Source organism: Equus quagga, chromosome 11, assembly GCF_021613505.1.
Source record: "Equus quagga isolate Etosha38 chromosome 11, UCLA_HA_Equagga_1.0, whole genome shotgun sequence".
In the NCBI taxonomy this organism is placed as follows: domain Eukaryota; kingdom Metazoa; phylum Chordata; class Mammalia; order Perissodactyla; family Equidae; genus Equus; species Equus quagga.
In genome coordinates this window covers 84504606-84523298 of record NC_060277.1, presented here as the reverse complement: position 1 = coordinate 84523298, position 18693 = coordinate 84504606, and the positions used below count along the sequence as shown (strand labels likewise).

The 18693-nt window shown below is 51.3% G+C and overlaps 1 protein-coding gene across 2 annotated transcripts in view; it reads right to left on the bottom strand.

Annotated features, from left to right (window-relative positions):
- The window catches only part of CUEDC1 (CUE domain containing 1), a 75779-nt gene that overhangs the window by 56191 nt on the left and 895 nt on the right, over positions 1 to 18693 (bottom strand). Inside the window, exon 1 of one of the 2 annotated variants that reach the window (XM_046676995.1) lies at positions 11686 to 11704. The exons of the other annotated variant lie outside the window; for it this stretch is intronic. The gene's annotated coding sequence lies outside the window, so the exon portion shown is untranslated. Of the gene's footprint in view, positions 1 to 11685; positions 11705 to 18693 lie in introns of those variants that run through there. 2 annotated transcript variants of the gene reach the window in all.

The window sequence follows — 18693 nt, the reverse complement described above, 5'->3', positions numbered from 1 at the left end:
TTCTAGAAACAAGCCTGGTGGTGCTTACAACCCAGTAAGAAGTTCTTAGCCAAGGGTCCTTGAAGTTTCAATGAGGTCCACAGACCCCCATCCCCAAAATCAAACGCACAATTTAATGTGTTTGTGTGTGCATGCTGTTCTCAGGGTGAAGGGGGTGTCAGAGTTCTCTTTAGATTATCAAAGGGGTCTGGGACCCGAAAAGAGGCTAAGAGCCATGGGCCAATGAGGTAACACTCCAATGCCTTGCTAAACTGACGCTAGAACACAGATCTTCTGACTTGAGTTCTCTACTTTTTCACTTCACATCTTTGCTCTGCACAAATGACCAAGAGGGCAGTCTGAATTTCTCCAGAAAGGGAGGATGCACTGGCAGTCTAGAATTCAGCAACTTGGCCCTGAGTGTGTATCCAGGAGATATTCTGCAGGGAGGGGAGGGGGGGGGTTAACAGCTAGGCCCTGCGGATGGAAGGGATTTTCTACACAGTGTTTCTTACTTCTCTCCATCACTTAAAAACAAGTTCCAGCAGTGTCCCAACTCTGATCCTGGCTTTTGCTTGAATCCATATAGAGGAAAATTCATTACCAGCAAGCCCAAACTATCAGAAATTAGCAGGGAAAAAGAATTCCTGTTCCAAACTAATTTGCTACAGTTTTAAAGACCACTGTCTTTCTAAAAACAACAGTATTCCTCAACTGGGGCCATTGTCCTCATTTTCAGATGCTCCAAGACAGCAAACAGTAACAATGGTGCTGCTGCTTACATTTGACAGCCAATATTATCAAGCGCATATTCTGTGCACTGGGCTCCATGCTTTCCCCATGCTTACTTCATTTCATCCTCATCCCAATCCTATGAGGCAGGAGCATTATTACCTCTGACTTACAATGACAAAATTAAGCCTTGGAGAGGTTAAATAGCTGCCCATGAACACACAGCAAGTAAGTGACAGAGTCAGGATTGAAAGCCAGGTCTATTTGACCCTAAAGACAGGGCCCTGGACCAGGACCAGTAAAAGCAAGTCCGCAGACCACTCACAAACTGTTGGTTACGAGTTCTTGGCAAAATAAGGAGAGGAGAAGAAACTAAGTAAGGATTTGGAAATGTTTCTAGCAATTTGACCTTGCCACATCATCTGAGGCGTGACAGCGAACTTGCCTCTTTGAAGAAGGAATGCATATAGACCAGTTGAGACACCATCAGACTTGTGCAGGCTGGTCATGCTCATTGGGACCACAGATACGTCCCCAAATGAATGAAGGAACAACCTGTCCTTCACCTCAGAGTTTGGGAAGTGCCCTGCAAAGACCTGCTCAAAGGAGGCCCTCAGTCACCCCTCAGCACCCTGTCTTCTAGCACGGCGCTTCTCAGACTTCAGCAAGCACACACACCACGCGAGGATCCTGTTAAAAGGTGGACTGACTCGGGCAGTCCCAGGTGGGGCCCGAGACTCTCCATTTCCAACCAGGTGACATGGGTGCTGCTGGTCTGGGGACTGGACTTCGAGGAGCAAAGCTCTAATTGCACAAGGACACCGGGGCAGATGAGGCTGGTGCCGGAAACTCCACCTGACAAAGGCAACCAGAGCCCAGCAAAGGGCCGGAGAGCAGGCTCCCCTGTGGGTGCGGACCAGCTGCGAGGAGGGCAGAAGGTCTTGTGCGGGATGAGGCTCGCCTCACAGGCAGCCCTGGCCACACACTCTTCCCCCACTCCAGACTGAGCCTGGCACACCCAGGGGCCCTTTCTTGCTGAGCTGCAGAGACAGAAGTCCTTTCTGTCCCAAAGGCTTGACAGAAGGCAGAGAGAAGCAGCTCAGAAGCATTTGCGAATGCTCAGAGGAATACTACCTGTAGCCATACCCGAGGAGAGGAGGTGTTCTGAGAAAACTGTGCTTCCCGCCTCGGCTCTGCTTGTGCCAGGCTGCGGCTGGCTCTCACACAGCGATGCCCTGGGAGGATTACCACACACGCACACTCGGACAGCACTTTTTACTTCTTAAAAAAGGATACTCGCATCTATTGTGAGAGCTAAGAAATCTAATTAAGAGCTAGAAGCCTCAGAAGAAGGGGCGTAACGTGGGTCACCTCAGGAGTGCAGAAGTGGCTCCTCAGTGGCCACTCCTGCAGCCGGAAAGGGGCATGAGCAGCACAACTCTAAAGGGAAGCGGTCCCCACTTCCTTCAGGTAAGCCTCAGGTTACCTGTCCTACTCATGGCAATTCTTGACCGTAGAGGCCTTCCTCCTCATTACGATCTCAGTCTCTCCTAATTCAACTTATGGCACAAGCACTGAAGGACTATGGACTTATTAAGAGCAACCTACAGTAAAAGGCCCAGATCTCCCATTCATTCAGAGCCGCACTCATTCATTCAAAAACATTTATGGAGCAACTGCCACGTGCCAGGCACCATCATGGACCTGTCAGATGAGGGCCCTTTCCATACCTTTCTTGGAGAAGCAGGAATAAATGACAGAAGGGGCCATGAAGCCGTGAACTAAGGCAAAGGGCACTGCCTGTTCCTGGAGCTGGAGAAAGCGAGCTCCTGAACACTAGCTTTCACATACGCGTGGACTTACGGAAAGTCAGCCCGTGCTGGGACTGGGCATTTGAAGCTGATGGTACCCAACAGGGGCTCCTTCACTTGACTCACACAGAGCGAGGAAAGGCCTGAGGGTTACGGACACACACAGAAACAGTCAGAGGGGCTTGATGTCCGAACCAAAAGTGTCTGGACAAGAAGCAAACCCAACTCCAGGCAGCATCAGGCTGTGAAACCTCTAGATCTCAGATGACTCTCATGAAACCATGAGCCCCTTTCTCCTTTGCAAAAACCAAACCACATTCTCCTATCTCCAAACCGCGCCATGTGCTATTTCCCTACAAGATGGTCTCACCCTGCCCCTCTCCACCCAACCACCGGTCCTTCCCTCTCTCAGAATTCTGCTTAACACAAATCTCCAGGTCTGGTCCAGGCACAAGAGCAGGGTCTCTCAGCCTTGGGTACTACTGACATTTGGGACCAGATAATCGTCTGTTTTGGGGGGCTCTCCTATATATTGGAACATGTTGAGCCTTCTACCCGGAAATGTCAGTAGCACCCTCCCCTCAATTATGATAACCAAAAATGTCTCCAGACACTTTTGTCTCCTGCCAATGTCTCCTGGTGGACAAAATCATCCCCATTTGTGAACACTGCACTAGAGGGATGGCCTGCAACCCTAGCTGCACGTAAGAAACACCTGGAGAGCTTATAAAACTCACCCATGCCTGGGCCCCCACCCCACACACACTCTGATTCTGGTCTAAGATTCTACAAGTAAACAAGAGTGTCTGTCACTTCACAAGCCCTTAATGTTCTTTTAATGTGTTGGTTGGTTCATCCATTAGATTGAATCTCTATAGAAACATGAACTGTATCTTCTTTTTTCCTCCCTCCACAAAGCTCTAGACACTGCTCCATGCAGTTCCTCCTATCTTATGCTAATCAGAAAGCTTTGGAAAGTTACTGAGCCCCCTCCATCCCCACTTCGGATGATGAAGCCACGTCAAATGGCACCATCTCCCCCCAATTCAACAGCATATGACAAGAAGAATTTACAACCTTGCAAAGTTCAAAAGGAGGAGGGGACGGAAGAGATGGGAGTCTGTGAGAATCCAGCCACCTGATTTTGGTCCCAGTGTCCAGCCTCTGAATGAGCCCCGGTTCATGCATTCTCGAGTGTGAGGAAACTTTGCTGAGTGGCCAGGACGCCCACCTATGCATACTTAAGTTCATGGCTCCCCATCCCTCTTGACCAGAATGGAAGGCATGAGGCTGGGGGTCAATAACAGTAGTAAAAACTCCAATCTACCAGGTTGGACGCTGTTTTCCTCAGGCTGACAGTGACTTGAAAATAAACACACCCAAGCCCAGAATCAGCTCCTTCCTGAGTGCGAAAGGCTGGGATCTTTTCCCACACCTCCCTCAAGAATCCCCATGAGGACTGGCGAGCTGACCGAGAGAGGCCCGGCCAATGTTAACAGTTAATAGAGGTAGTCGGGTCTGTGTCCTGCCTCCCCACCTCCCCACACCTGAGGCTGCCCCTGCTGGTCACCCCTTCAGACAAAGCCAAAGAGGAATGCAGAGTCCAAGGAGAAGATCTGATTATTAACCCCCATCTTCCCTAAGTGGAAATGCACTCATCACTCACTCATTCAGTAACAAACATATGGAGTACCTTATAAGTGATCGAGGTGCTTAGAGAGCAGACACACCAACCTTCTCGATTTTTATACTTGGCTTAAAGACAAAACGATGGGAGGGAATCCCAGGACCAAGCTCCCCCAAAGAGAGCAGAGGCTACTGCAGCTCCCAAGATCAGCATTCTCACTAAAACTCACTGGTTAACACCTAAGAAACCAAATAGCCAATGCGGTTGCATTACATTTAAGGAATGATTTTGTGTTTTCTCGGAGATTATACTCATTTGATATTTACTGCCAAAAGGATGAGTAAGTCTTAAAGATCTGCTTCAGGTGGCCCTGGCTAACTAGCTCAGTTCCGTCTGGGTGCTCCCTTCTGTGGCACATATACTGAAATGGGTGCAGGGCCCTGAGGCTTCCATTCTGAGGTGGCCTAGGGGGATGGTGATTTTTTTTCCAAGCTTCCTTCCCTCCCCTCAATCTCACACACACCCTGTTGCCTGGAGACTGAACACATTCCTGATGCTCAGGCTTCTTTTCATTCTCCAGAAGCAGGAGCTTTGGAAACTGGAGCCTGCAGGAAACATGCCCGGGGCGGGTGAGAAGGGGGGAACCCGGAGTGACATTTCCTCACACACAGGCCCGTCCGTCCCGGCTCCCCTCCCCTTCCTCCCAGGTTTGAAAGGCCCCAGCAGGCTGGAACTGAAGGGCTCCCACAGGGAACAAGGCCCCCTTTGACAGCCTGTGTTTACCGGCCGGGCAGGGGTTGCCATGGCCACGGGCCACGGCGGGCCAGAGCCGGCCTCAGCGCGGACACCCGCACCGACCGCCTTCCAGGGGACCCGTCGGGCCCCCAGCACCCTCTCCCGAGCCCCGCGGGGCTGGAAGCGCTGATTCTCCTCGTGTCTTTGGCGGAAAACCGCATTCTGAATGGGAGGAAGGAGGACTAAGGCTCCCCCAGCGGGCCCAGCGGCCACCTCCCTGGGGCTCCCCAGACAAAGGCCGGGCCACTGGGCCCGCCCGCGGCCCAGGGATGCGGCTCCGCGTCCACACCACCCCGCCCGCCGCCCGCTCCTGGGGGCGACTTCCTTCTGTCGCTCATCGCCGCCGCGTCCCGAGCGGGCAGCGTCGGGGACGTGCCCCGGGCGCGGGGAGGCGGGAGGGCCGACCCTGGGCCTCGGCCTGAACTACGCAGCGCGCGGCCCAAGGACAACGATGGGGCCCGGCGCTCGCCAGCGGCCCGGGCGCCTCAGCCCTCGCCGGCCCCGCCCTCCTCTCTTGTCCCCTCCCCCGGAGAAGCCAGGGGGAGCGGGGCACCCAAATAACTCAGCCCGCAAATCGCTCTGTGGTCACAGGTGTCTTCGCTTCTTTGTTAACTCTCCGCGATCTGCAGGCTCACCCCAGGGGGCACCTTAGTCCCACTCCGCCTGCACCAAGACCCAGCGCCTCCCCAGCCCCAAGCCCAGGACTGCAGGAAGGAGCCGCTAAGCTCCGGAACTTCGGCGGGGCCGGCCCGAATTCGGCGAACGCCGGGGCGCAGCTGCAGCTGCTGGGAAGCGGGCGGCGGGCTCTCCAGGGCAGGGCCGGGGCACCAGCTGTGCGCCCGAGCGCCTCCTTCCCAAAGACCGAGCGTCAGCCCGCAGACCTGCCTCTGTCCCACAGGCTGCCCGGCGCCCTTCCCACCCCCCACCCACCCCTGCGCAGCCCTCGGGTTCCCTGTGACTCAAACGGCTGGGCACACAGCATCACCACACCGCCCAGTCCCTGGAATTGGCCAGCTTGGCTTCTATTAAGAGTATTAGCTGATATTTTATTGAGCACTCATTTCATGTAATCCTCGCAACAATCAACCGAGGGAGGTACTACGAAAATCCTCATTTCACAAGTGAGGAAACCGAGCCTCAGGGAGGTTAGGAAACTTCCCCAGGTCTTATAGCTGGCAAGTGAAGAACAAGCACTTAGATCCAGCTAACTGCAGACGCCGCGCGTTAACCCTCACCTTACACAGAAATATGCATATGCTGCACGTGCTGAATCTTCAAAGAGCAGAACTAAGCTCAGAGAGGTGCAGTGACTTGCTCATAGTCACAGAGCCAGCTGGGCCAGTTTCAGCCAAGGAGCAAAGTGCCATAATCTAGGCTAACATCCTTTCTCCATCACACAGCTTCAGCTACAGAAGCATCCATATATACGCAGGTGAGAGCATACTCAAGGTACTTTCTCTTTTACAGTGTTATGGTCTAATAACCTATAAATCCAGCCTGGCAATGCCCCCTGCTAGTACTATCCACTGCCTCGAGTCCCTGCGCCATGACCTTCCAACGAACAGCTCCCCCTCCTGCACCAAGACTTTCAAATTCTCTCTCACACCATTATAATCTCTCCCGCCCGTCTTCAGGGCAGTGCAATCTCCAAGATTCCTAAGGAAAAATCCCGCCACCATGCCAGCTCGCATTTATGCAGCACATAGTTCTTGGAGCTTTCTTACAGACATTATCATAGACATTATCCAATCAACTCGATGACCCTTGAACCAGGCAAGCAGCAGCACCTTTCTGAGTACTCCTTCCATCCCCATTCGCAGACAAGGCCCCCAAGCCATGATGGACTATAGGACCATGTCTTCTCAGCTACAGCTGATTGGACCAGTGGGAGACGGCTGACACAAATGGGCCAATCAGATTCCTTCCCCAGGAATTTGAATCAAGGTTCTGAGATAAATTCAGTCTGATGTCTACTGGGACCCAGACAAGTGTAGTTGGGAGATGAGGGGCCATGACATCTGGCACATGTCCACAGAAGCAGTGGCAGCCTGCAGTTCTAGACACTTGGGAGTTCTAGACAAAGACATATTTCCTGCTCTTGAGTCTTCCATTTCCCCCTGACTTCAAACAGCTCGTGCTGGTTTCTGTTACTTGCAATCAGTAGAGTTGAACTAAGAGTTGGGCTAGATTAAGATTTTATTTTTCTTTTTTCTCCCAAAGCCCCCCGGGACATGGTTGTGTATTTTTAGTTGTGGGTCCTTCGAGTTGTAGCATGTGGGATGCTACCTCAGCATGGCTTGACAAGTGGTGCCATGTCCGCGCCCAGGATCTGAACCAGCAAAACCCTGGGCCGCCAAAGCAGAGTGCATGAACTTAACCACTCAGCCATGGGGCTGGCCCCCCTATTCTCTTTCTTTTACAGATGAGGAAAGAGGCTCACTGAGGTGAAGTGACTAAAGGAATGTCACATGACCAACATGTAATAAAGGGGAGGTTAAACTCCCTGTTATGTGACTGTCCTTCAATGCCATCTCATGCCTCCTTCCCTGGATCAAAGGACGTGGCAGGTGTTCCCCTCCTGTCAGTGTAACAAATGGTAACTGAGGATAAGTAACTAGGCCAGAGGCTAGTCACTCCGATAGACTAAAGCCAGGAACAAGAAATACAAAATCCTCTCCTTTGAAACCATGAAGACAGCCCTTGTCCCCTCTACATTTCCCAGTATCCCTTGCAGTTAGGTTGGAGCCATGTGACTAGTTCTGGCCAATGAAATGTGAATGGAAGTAACAGGTGTCAGTTTCTTGCCAAGACAGTTAAAAGCCAGGGGCTGGCTCCATCTCTCTCTTCCCCTCCTGTGGTAACCCTGAAGGCCCCATATTCCAGATGGTGTGGCTACAGATCCGGCGTGGTGGGGCAGGGGGGAGGAGGAGACTGCCTAACCCACATCAGACTTTCCATGAGCACAAATTAAATCTTCATTGTGTCCAGCCCCTGGGATGTCAGGGTTTGATTATTTTTGCAGCATAGTCCAGCCTCTTCTGACTGAAGCACATAAATTATTCAGCCTGGGCCCATCAGCACATTTCTCTGATGTGCAGGATCCTGCACTCGTTTGTTTAACAAATATTTCTAGAGCACCAATGCCAGATGCTGTAACGGATACAGCCAAGAGCACAGTGGTAAAAAAAAGACCCAATCCTGCCCCTCAAGAAGCTCCCGATCTGGTGCCCCACAGGCCCTACTTTGGGACTACAAGGAACGGTGCTACAGGAGTGAAAGCAGGACCTCCCACCCAGCCACTGGCTAAACTGAGCCAGAGAAGAGGTAAGCTGCCAGGAGGCAAAGACAGCTTGTCCCAACAACTCCGGGAGTATGGCAGCCAAGAGTGAGTTCACACCAGATTTTCACACCCTGGGCTCTCCCAGCTCCCTTGCCGCCAGCCTCGTGGCCAGACACAAGTGCTTCCCTTGCCCTGGGCACGGAACAGAGGAGAGAAGGCATCAAGGAGGAGTCATCCAGAGAGCAGGTGGCTAATAAAAAACAGCAGCAGCAAAAGACGCAGCTCATCTGCCTTCCCGCTCTGCAGCAGAAGTATCTCCTCTGGGGATCACCCCCCTGCTTAATTTATTTTAGCCCCAAAAGTCCCCAGTGACTGAGCTTTCCTCCCCTGACCCCTCATAGTTGAGGACCAACCAGAGAAATCATCACTCTGCCAGGAACTGGGCACAGTTGAGAAAAGCACACAGTCTGGGAAATGTGTGCCAGGAAGCCAGAGAGAGTCTGAAACACGACCACCCCATTAACATTCCTGAATCGGGCTTCCAGGGGGCTGAGCCCCAGGGAGCTTTCCTGCAACCCATCTCTCCAGGGCAGACTTCACATTCTTCTGGGGACCCCAGCCTCAGCTCAGAGTCCAGATTAAGGTCCACAGCAAGGTCATAAAGAGTGGCACAAAAAAGGATGTGCTCCCCAGCCTCCCGGCAAACTCAGAGAAGGGCAGGGCGGCTCGTGGGGGGTGCAGCTGGCTGGGCAGGGAGTTCTCACACCTGGAAGGAGTCCTCAAAGAGAACAAGAGCTCCCCAAAGGTGTCCCAGGGTCAGGCATAAGCACAGAGAGGGCCCCTGCCTGCTTCACGGAAAGGGGTATGACTAGCCATTCACATCCCTGAGGGTCAAAAGCTATTTGTGAATTGTCTAGTTTTATGTAAGGAATTTTTATGTTAATGTTTTCAAAATTATCACTGCTGTGTGTGAATTTCACCAGTGGTTTATCATTATAAAATGACACACTCTATTCATTTCCCCTTAAGGCCTATTCATTCCCCAGAGCCGCACAGGGATGGAGAGGGCTGAGGGTGGCAGTGACAGGAAGCTGGGATCCCGACCCAAAGTCCCTAGAGGGACCTCACCCTTGGCTCAAACCACCAAGGGCCCACACTGTCAGCCTCTGCCCTGGGAGACGGACACAGAAGGCTTCTGGTTGCAGTCAAATGCCATCTCACTCACTCGTTCTCTTCTTTCTTTTTTCTTTCCCAGGATGAAAGCTAATAGGATGATTCATTCTCTTATTAAGTTGCCTCATAAGAAAAAAGGAAGTCACCCAAGTTCGCAATCCTCTCTCTGAGGAACGCAAGCCACCCCATGGCTCATCCCCATACGCACTTCACAGAAACGAAACAACAAAGAAGAAAGTCGACTAAAAAGCCCATCCCTCACCTCTCCTTTCATGTCTCAAGAGTTCACTATCCTTGGCAGTTTCCTAAGTTTCTAAAGCTGTCACAGCTGAGGGCTGAGTCGGGATTTAAAGACGGGCTTCCAAATAAAATGTGATAGGAGAGGGAGGAGACACGTGGCTCTTAAGTCCACAGACCCTGCAGTCCCTCAAGGCAGATAGTAAAAATCCGCCCAGAAAATGTCCTCTGTCCCTGCCGGCTCTCTTCAGCTCTGGCCCAAACTTAGAAACAGCTGTTTCCCTTTAACTCCAAAAAAAGCTCTCATATGCTCCGTCTCCTCATTCTTTCCAACACTGTGATCTGTACACTTAATCTACCACCAGGCTCAGCTTATCCCTCCCACAGCTCGTCAAATAAGAAGAGGAACAGTCAAAGAATAAGAAGCCCAATGCTGCAAAGTTATAAAGCCCTTTTGTAAACACATCTACAGACCCAGCAGCCTGGCTTTCTGAGTTCGGATCCCAGCTCCTCAACTAACTAGCTGTGTGACCCTGGGCAAGTCGACTTAACTCTCTGTGCCTCAGTCTCCTCATGTGTAAAGTGGTGATAATACTATACTCATATAGGGCTGAGTACATAAATTTTCATAAAATGCTTAGAAAGGTGCCTGGCGTGCAATAGCATGTAATAAATGTTAGCTCTTACTAGACCATCAAAACAATCCTGTGCAGTAGGGACTATGATTACCAGCTCTATGTAACAGATGTGTTCAATAGGCATTTGTTGCTGTGGGTATAATAATACATTAGCCTCAAGAAAAGTACAAATTAAGAAGTTAAGTGATCCTCCCAGAATGACACAGTCCATTCGTGGCAGAGCCGAGACTGGCTCTCTGGTTTTTGGACTCCAAATCAAACACTCACAGATTTCACACTTTAACACACTCCCTCCCTCAGACATGGAAATTTGAGAAGTCCCGTGGATCGGCATCAAAAACAGATTAAAGTCTGTAACCCCCAGAGAGCCGGCAGTATCTCAAGGGAATGTCACAGGATTTGCCAAACAAAACTAATTTCCATTTGTTTTCATATTCTAAGGAAACATATCAAAGCCTTACAGGAGAGGGTGCCACCCGATCAAAGGTGTCAAAAGACCCCTCTGGGCTGAGGATCACACCTGCCTCAACAAGGTTTCAGACTAAATGGGCTCCCTTGGGAGGCTCCTAGGCTGTCTGCAATTTGCAAAAAGGGTCAGTGCGAATCATTTGAGAGCACATTTGTGCAGGCATGGCCTAAGACATGTGGACTTCTGCCAAGCCCATAGTTTTTTAAAACAAGTACTGTCTTCACCCTTGATAAATAGCAGCCAGGCTACAGAAATATTTCCATTACACCCAAAAGCTTGCTTGCCACCACAACTCATTGAAATGGATGTTTCCAATTTGAGAAGAACGCCTCAACAAAAACATCAAAAAACACCCCAACCTCTCCAGCAGAGGTAACCAATCTGGCATTTAAGAAACCTCTAAACACTAGTAAATAATATTTGTGGAAACAAATTATCTGGTAAAGATACACCCTCATGCCCAAAGTCTCATTATATCGAATAAACGGATTAAGCCCATTTCTTCCAGCTCTATTACGAACATTCATTAGAAGATTTCTACAGAAACACTTCCATAAACGCTCTTCACATATTTCAAGACTGTGATGAAATCACCTACGGCCATGCTCGAGACAGCTAAGAATAAAAAGAGTTTAGCCTGATAGCCCTGGCTCCACCACTAACTAGCCACATGATTTCATGAAATAATAATAATAACAGCAGCGGCGGCAGCAGCAGCTGACATTTACCGAGAATTTACAATATGCCAAGCATCATGCTAAGGGCTTAATAAGTATTTGATCCTCGCTAGCAACCATTAGGGAATATTCCTCCCATTGTATGGCATCAGGAAACTAAGACTCAGAGAGACTGAGTGACTTGCCCCAGGAACACAGCAGCGGCTAGCGGAGGCTGGATTCACACACAGGTGGTCTGACTCTGACTCAGTATTCTTAACCACATACCATAGGTCTTTTCAAGGTGCTTAACGACCCAGGACCACAAATTCCTCCAGGAGCAGTCTGGATGATCTTCCAAATCCTTTCCGGCTTTAAAATTCAGTGATCCGCTCTCTTAGAAATAAAATGAATTTACCACTTTGAGAAATAAAATGCAGTGATGGTCCAAGCCCTGTGAAGACGGAATAAAACATTTGTGCGTGCCTCCCCCAGGCGCAGACAGGGGAGGAACACTGCCGATTTTCTAGGATAATAATGCCCTGTGAAACAACCAGCCTGGCCTCAAACCGTCTCAGGAAAAATGACAGTTTGAGGTTCTTAGAGGATGCACCAACTTGCAAAGGTCTGCAAGATCTCAACTATCACCCCTCAAAGCTTCATTTGACTTTTTTTTTTTTTAAGGAAAGTCAAATGGAAGAAAATGCAGCACAGCGGGGGCTGGTTTTACGGATGTCAGGACAAGACGCATGTAAGCCTTGTGGCATACTTAACACCTTGCTTTCCTCTCGGGCCTACACCTGCTCATGGGAAACCCACCTCATCCAGGTAATCCGTGTGTTACAGCCTCCCTAAGACCCCCTAGCCTGTAGCTCAGTAGTCCTGTAATTGCACAGGTTTTGGTCCTGGGCACACCTGCTGATATCTTCGCACACTCCCTCTCTCATCAGCACCCCTGTCTCCAGATACACGGACACTCAATGGCTGCCTTCCCCGACTCCATCTCTGATTCATCTCCTTCCCCTCCCTGCTCAGCACAGGAGTTCCCTGCCCACCCACCTTGCCACTAGCCGACACAGCCAATGGCGAAACTCTCTCCCAGCTCAGCCCTCCTCTCGCTCTCCCTAGCTCGCCCTCTCAGCTCCTGGTACAGCCTGAAACCGAAACTAATCTCAGACCTGAACAAAGTGAAATCATTTCCTATGCCTGATCACCCTATGTGACCACAGAGAATCTCCTCAACAGAGCGCCAACCCAGCTTGCTGGTCCCCCAAAAAAACAGCTCTATAGGTGCCCTCCTAGAACCTAATGCTTTCTTAATGAATAGGGGATGACGGGGTTACAGGAGGAAGCAAGAGTTCTTGCCATAGTGTTTTCTGCTGCTGCTTCTCTTTAATTTGTACAAGTCAATTTAAATTCACCCCGGAAAGTATACAACCCAGTATTTTAAACTCGTTGTCTAGCACCAGTTCATATTTGGCTCATGCTTAATCAGAGTCTCCTCTGGGACCAAGCCTTGTTCTCTTTGGAGATCCCTGTGGCCATCTTGCTGAATGCAGTTTAGATTGCTATGCTTCATGCTTTTCCTAAATTTGAAAAAATGCAGCCTTGACTTTTGTGCTAGGAACAACAAAAAAAAGAAAACAAACCAAAAAAGCAAAAGTCATTACAAATGAACATAACATCACCTCTTGATGATCCTTCTGAAAACTATAAATTTTGAGAAAGATCCTAAACTGTGTTTTGTTAATTACCCATGCCCCCAGCACACTTCCGGACACCTTTCTCTGTTGCTGGGGGTATTATAGAATGATTCTACTGTCGGCTTAAGCAAAACAGAACTGGCAGGGTAAACGCACCAGCCCAGCAAGTATATGGTAAGAGTATTAACTTTTGGATTGTCTGCTACGTACTCTTCACTCAACAACGTTTACTGAAGACCCCGTATGAGCACCAGAAGCTCCTCTAGGTGCTGGGCCAGCAGGGTGAATAAGATGACCCTCTAGCTCCAACTGGGAAACTTATTCTCAGAAAAATCTCCTGAGGAGCTGGTGCTTTCTCCAATTCCAACAGCCAGACAAATGGTCAACTACTTGCAGGCTCCCTGCAGTCCTCTTCACCAGGCCTGGACTCCATCCTGTAGGGCTGCGGGGCCCTCCCAGCGAGCATTCCATCTGAGCAGGAGCAGCGCAGGGCAAGACCCCAGCTGTGGGGCAGATGTGGTTTGTGTCCTGGCTCACTAATTAATGGATGAGCCACTCACCATTACTGGACATGCTTCAGTCACTTCAATGGTAAAAGGACGGGTAAGGCCAGATTTGAGCAACCTTCTGGCTCAAAAATTCCAGCTCCTTTTCCCCTCCTATCACTGAGCTGACACAGACCTCTAGGGGCCTCTACTTCATCTTCCTGTCTCCAGATGAAAGCTCTTAAATCACAAAGACAAATGAAACTTGTTCCCATTTCTAAAGACCTTTGGGAGGCCGCTCCCCTCTGACCCTCTGAGTCACTTGTTCTCACATCCTATCTGGAACGTGGTCCCCATATCTTACTTGAGTCCTTGCTCTGCAGTTTACATTCCTTTGGCCCCTGGTTCTGCTTCTAAGTATGAAGAGACAAGCGTGAATCACTGTGTTCTGGGCAGTACTCCTTATGAGATTTTTATTTCTTCTTCAGCATGTTCACTGCAGGCATTACAGGAGGTGACTATTAAAAACCACAAAGGCATCAAGGAAGCCAACCACACTTCCCAGTTCCTGCCTCACCCTGGCAAGGGTACAGCAGGATCCAGAAAATCTGACCCTCGGTCCTACGTACTGTTCACAGAGTAGGAGAGCAATGTCCTCCTTGGCCAGATCAAAAGCCCCGGAGACAGCAGCCACCTTTACCCTCACTCAGCTCAAGTGCCTCCCCTTCCAGGAAGTCTTCCCCGCCCCAACTCCTCTTCTAGATGGCAAAGCGCCCCTCTCTTCAGCACTTTGTCTCATCGCAGTACTTGCCATGGCAACTGGGGCTCTAGGCTAACATGTTTGTCTCCCCTACTAGACGATAGGCATCTCGCAGGCAGGGGCCATGTCTTAGTGACCTCTGTACTTGGGGTCAGGCTCCTGGAGAGAATCTGGCACTTGGCCAGTGGTTCTCAGCAGACTGTGCTGGGCTGAACCCTCCAGGCATGTTCCAGTGATGCTTGAACACTGCATTGTCAGGCCTTCAAGCAGAGCACAAAAGCCCTCCAACCCCCCACCCCCACCCCATCATCCCCACCTGACTCCAGCGCGGAGCTCAGCAGGGGTCTCTCTAAGAATTTCTCTAAGGATGTAAGCTCTGTAGCCAGGCCTTTTGGGTTCAAATCCTGGGTCTGCCACTTTGTAGCCACATGATCTTGGGCAAGTTATTTAACCTCTCTACGTCTCTCTTTCTTCACTGAACAATACATATAACATCTCATAGGGTCTTGTGAGGATTAAATGAGCCCATCCGTGAGAAGCACTTGGAATAAAGTCTGACCCACTAAAGTAAGTGCTCAGCGGGTGTTGGAATGACTATTTTCCAAAGCTATTCCTTCACAGAACCCCCACCCACCCCCTGCAGCTTCCACTCTAGGCTACATATTGGTCCTGCCCCCTCACGAGATTCCCCTCCTCCTCCAGGACAAATGCTAGCGCTAACATAAAAAGCCATACGACCCTCCTCACGAGTTACCACCCTCCCCCTCAAATTCTCCCAAGAGCAGAAGACTTGGTTCCATAGCCCGGCTACAAATGCTGAGTCGTTCTGCGCCCAACCACACTTCTCTATAGTCACCCTTGACAGTCCAGGCTCCCTGGCTCCCCACTGTGCAGTCCTCTCAGCTCATCATTTAAGAGCCTTCCCCTACCCCATGCCACCCCTCCAAAAGCCAGCCTCAGGCTCTACAGTTTTCACCAAAGATTTTCCTTAACAATAAGGAGCCTCAGCCCATTAGCACCCCTGCGCAGAAATAATAATAATAACAACAGCTTCTACTCTAAAGCATGCTTACTCTTCAGAAATAATAATAATAACAACAGCTTCTACTCTAAAGCATGCTTACTCTTCGTCTGGCATACATGTGAGATCTCCTTTAACTCTTTCCAAAGCTGAGAAACTGAGGCACTTACAAAGTCCTCGAGTAAAATGGAGAGCTGGGATTCTAACGGGATATGTAACTTCAGATCCTACACTCAAACCACTAAGCTCTGACGGAAAAGGGCATGAAGTGGCCGGACAGTCTCCTGGGGGTGGAGGTTAGAGAGAGTTGGGACTTTTTTACCCCACCAATCATTCCTCAAAGATACTTGGTGCCACCGTAACCAGGTGAAACGGTCACTTTTTCTGAAAAGGGAGTTTCTGTTTACAGCCATTGTTACCATTTTTATCATTTAGGACCTGTTTCAAAGATGAGAGTGGTAGCTGCATTATTAGGAGTCCATTGTATTGCTCTGACACATCAGAGGAGGCTGGAAGCAGAGGGAATCAGAGAAGCACTGAGTGAGCCAACACAACCAGCATCCTAAACTCAACAACCTGTGGCATGTGGGCAGCAGCAGACAAGTCCTGGCCACCGAGGAAGGTGAATCTTTAGTCACTGCCATAGGACCCTTACATCCAACCCAGACAACTTCCAAGTCACAAGTCAGGGACCACCTGCCAACAGCATTCCCAAGGCCCTTTATGGCTCTTACTTCCCATAAGTGTAAGAGCAACACAACAGAGGCATCGCCTCTTCCAGGCTACCTTGTATAGTCAGAGGTGGTCCCTGTCTGCCTCCCAGCTTCCTGCCCCCGAGTACTAGAATACTCCTGCCTATGTTGCTTATGGCCAGGATGGGGAAATCCATCAAGGCAGAGCAAATGTAGGAAGCTTTTAGGGAAGAAACAAATGTGAGTGCTACGATATGCCAAACATGGCGCCTGCTAGTTAGACAAAGAAAAACCCCATGAGCTACAGTTGTCTGCAGGCACTTGAGCCTAAGAAGGGCTTCTCAACACCAAGGCAGGGAATTCACAGACGCGAGACCCTACTACAGGCTCTTCCAGATCCCCGGCGAGTGTAGATGCCACAGTCACCTGAGCAGCAGCCCAGAGCCCAGTGAAGTCTGGCTAAGAAAGAAAAAGCAGGCCAGGCGCCCTCGGGGATGCCCTGGGGATGGTGACAGCCATTCCCTCTGGCCCCCACTTGCCTTTTAAGTCCAGAAGGACCTGAGGAACCTACAATACCTAGATCCTGACCTTGGACAACTCTGCCCCAACACTTCCTCAAGAGGAAGAGTGTCCCCCTTATACTCTCCACTGAAGCACCTTCTCCCACCTCACCCCATTTCCCCAAGAATGAGCTGGGGCACCTAAAGCACCTGGCTCCTACAGCCAATTGAAACACCAGAACATCCATCCCTCACCCTAATCCCTGTATTTACCTAATTCTCTGGGCCAGCGCCCAGAGCCTTCCCACCCACAGGCACAGCAAAATCAGCCCCGGAGAAGGGCCACCCCATCTGCCCCCATCCTCTGGCTATCCGTAAGGAGCTGGGATCTGGTCCAGAGTTTCCAGATCTCCATGGGCCACAAGCCCACATTTGCAGTGGAAGGTCATGAGAAAAGACCTCTCTTGAGAGGTCTGCTCTTCGCACCCTGGGGGTTATTCACGGACTGCTCACAAAGGAGGGAACTGTTCTGAACGGCCTAGGCTGGACTACAGACTCTAGATCAGGGGTCTTAACAGGGGTCCCAGTTGCAACGGGTAGAGTAACCCTCTGATACTGCATAGGAAATGTGTCCCTGCAGGCAGGCAAGTTTCTGAGGAGGAAGGAGTTAGAGCTTTCATCAGATTCTCAAATGGGCCCATCCAACCTCTGGCCCCAAATTCCCCCCTAGTCATAATAATATCATCCCCAGGCCATCCTAGTGGTCCAAGCTCTCGCTCCTATTCAGGGATGTGCCCTGGCCTGAGGCACCTCTCCTGTTCCCCTGTCTCCTGCTTCCTCCAGCTGCAGAAAGTGGACAGAGGGGTTTCAAACCCAGCCTCCAACTTCCTGGAGCCCTGAGCCATCTTTGGGATGATGCCACCCTCCATTCAAATTGAAGTCCCAATGGCATCGACTCCCAACAAGAGAGAGGGCCCAATTTCACACTTGATCCCACAGGAGCCGAACCTCATGATGAGATGACTTCCCCCATGAGAGTTCCTGGCGTCCCTCACCTCCTTCAGGCACACCTGGCTAACTCCACCCAGGCTGTAAAGATGAGCATGCCTGGCCAAGAAAAGAGATAAGAGGCCCAGAGCATCTCCTGGAGTCCCTTCTCCTGGGCCAGGTGGCTCACCCCGCCTCAGGATAAACAACAGGAAGGTGATGCTCCTGCCTCAGGGTCAGGTGGGGAGTGAGATGGTCTTCTCGTAGCCTGTATCACCTCTAGGATATCTTATTTCTAAACTCGCGGTCACTCCCCTCACCTTCCATTCTCACCAAAAAAAAAAAAGTAAAATCTAAAACCTCCCTCCCCCTAAAACAAATTCCTCTCCAGGAATTTAATTTCAGTATAAATTCTTGGAGCTAAAACTTCTTTTAAGGGGAAAAGACATGGGCAAGCCAGCGCTAGGTGTAAGGCAACAATGCAAGGAGAAAACCAAGAGGAGAGAATGAATTAACGGCAACACCAACCCCCTAGAGCTTAGAGCCCGGGGCACCTAGCGCCGGAGGGGCGGGGGAGCAGGGGCGGGGACAGTGCGTGCTGAACTTTCCTAGCCGAGCCGGCGGGAGATGCAGCTCCCAGGGGACCGGGTGGGACCAGGAAAGGCTGAGCTGACCTGTGACATCGGCGGCGGCAGGAAGCGAACCTCCCCTCCTCCAAAAAGGAGCTCTGCCCCCTGCGCCCCCCGCCAGCCGTCGCCAACCAGTCAACGCCCCCAGGCCCAGGCACAGCGGGGAGGGGCGCCCGCACAAAAGGGGGAGCGGCGGGAGAAGGGGCTCAGGGCGGCGCCGGCACCGGCACCGGCGCAGGGAGGCCTCGCTTCCCTTCCCCGCGCCCACCCCTCTGATCCCACGCCCGGCTCCCAGCCCCGGCTGCCCGCACGCCCCGCGCGCCCACGGCCCGGGATGAGGTGGGGGCTCGGACAGGAAGCGCGGGCCGGACCTGCCGCACGCGACCGGGGCGGCGCGGGCTCCGGGAAGGCGCGGCGGTAGCACCGGGAATCAAACTCGCGCCGACCCGGCCCTCCCGGCGGCGCCTCGGCGATCGGGGCCGGGGAAGGTGGGGCCGCCGGGCCGGGGCCGGGGCCGGG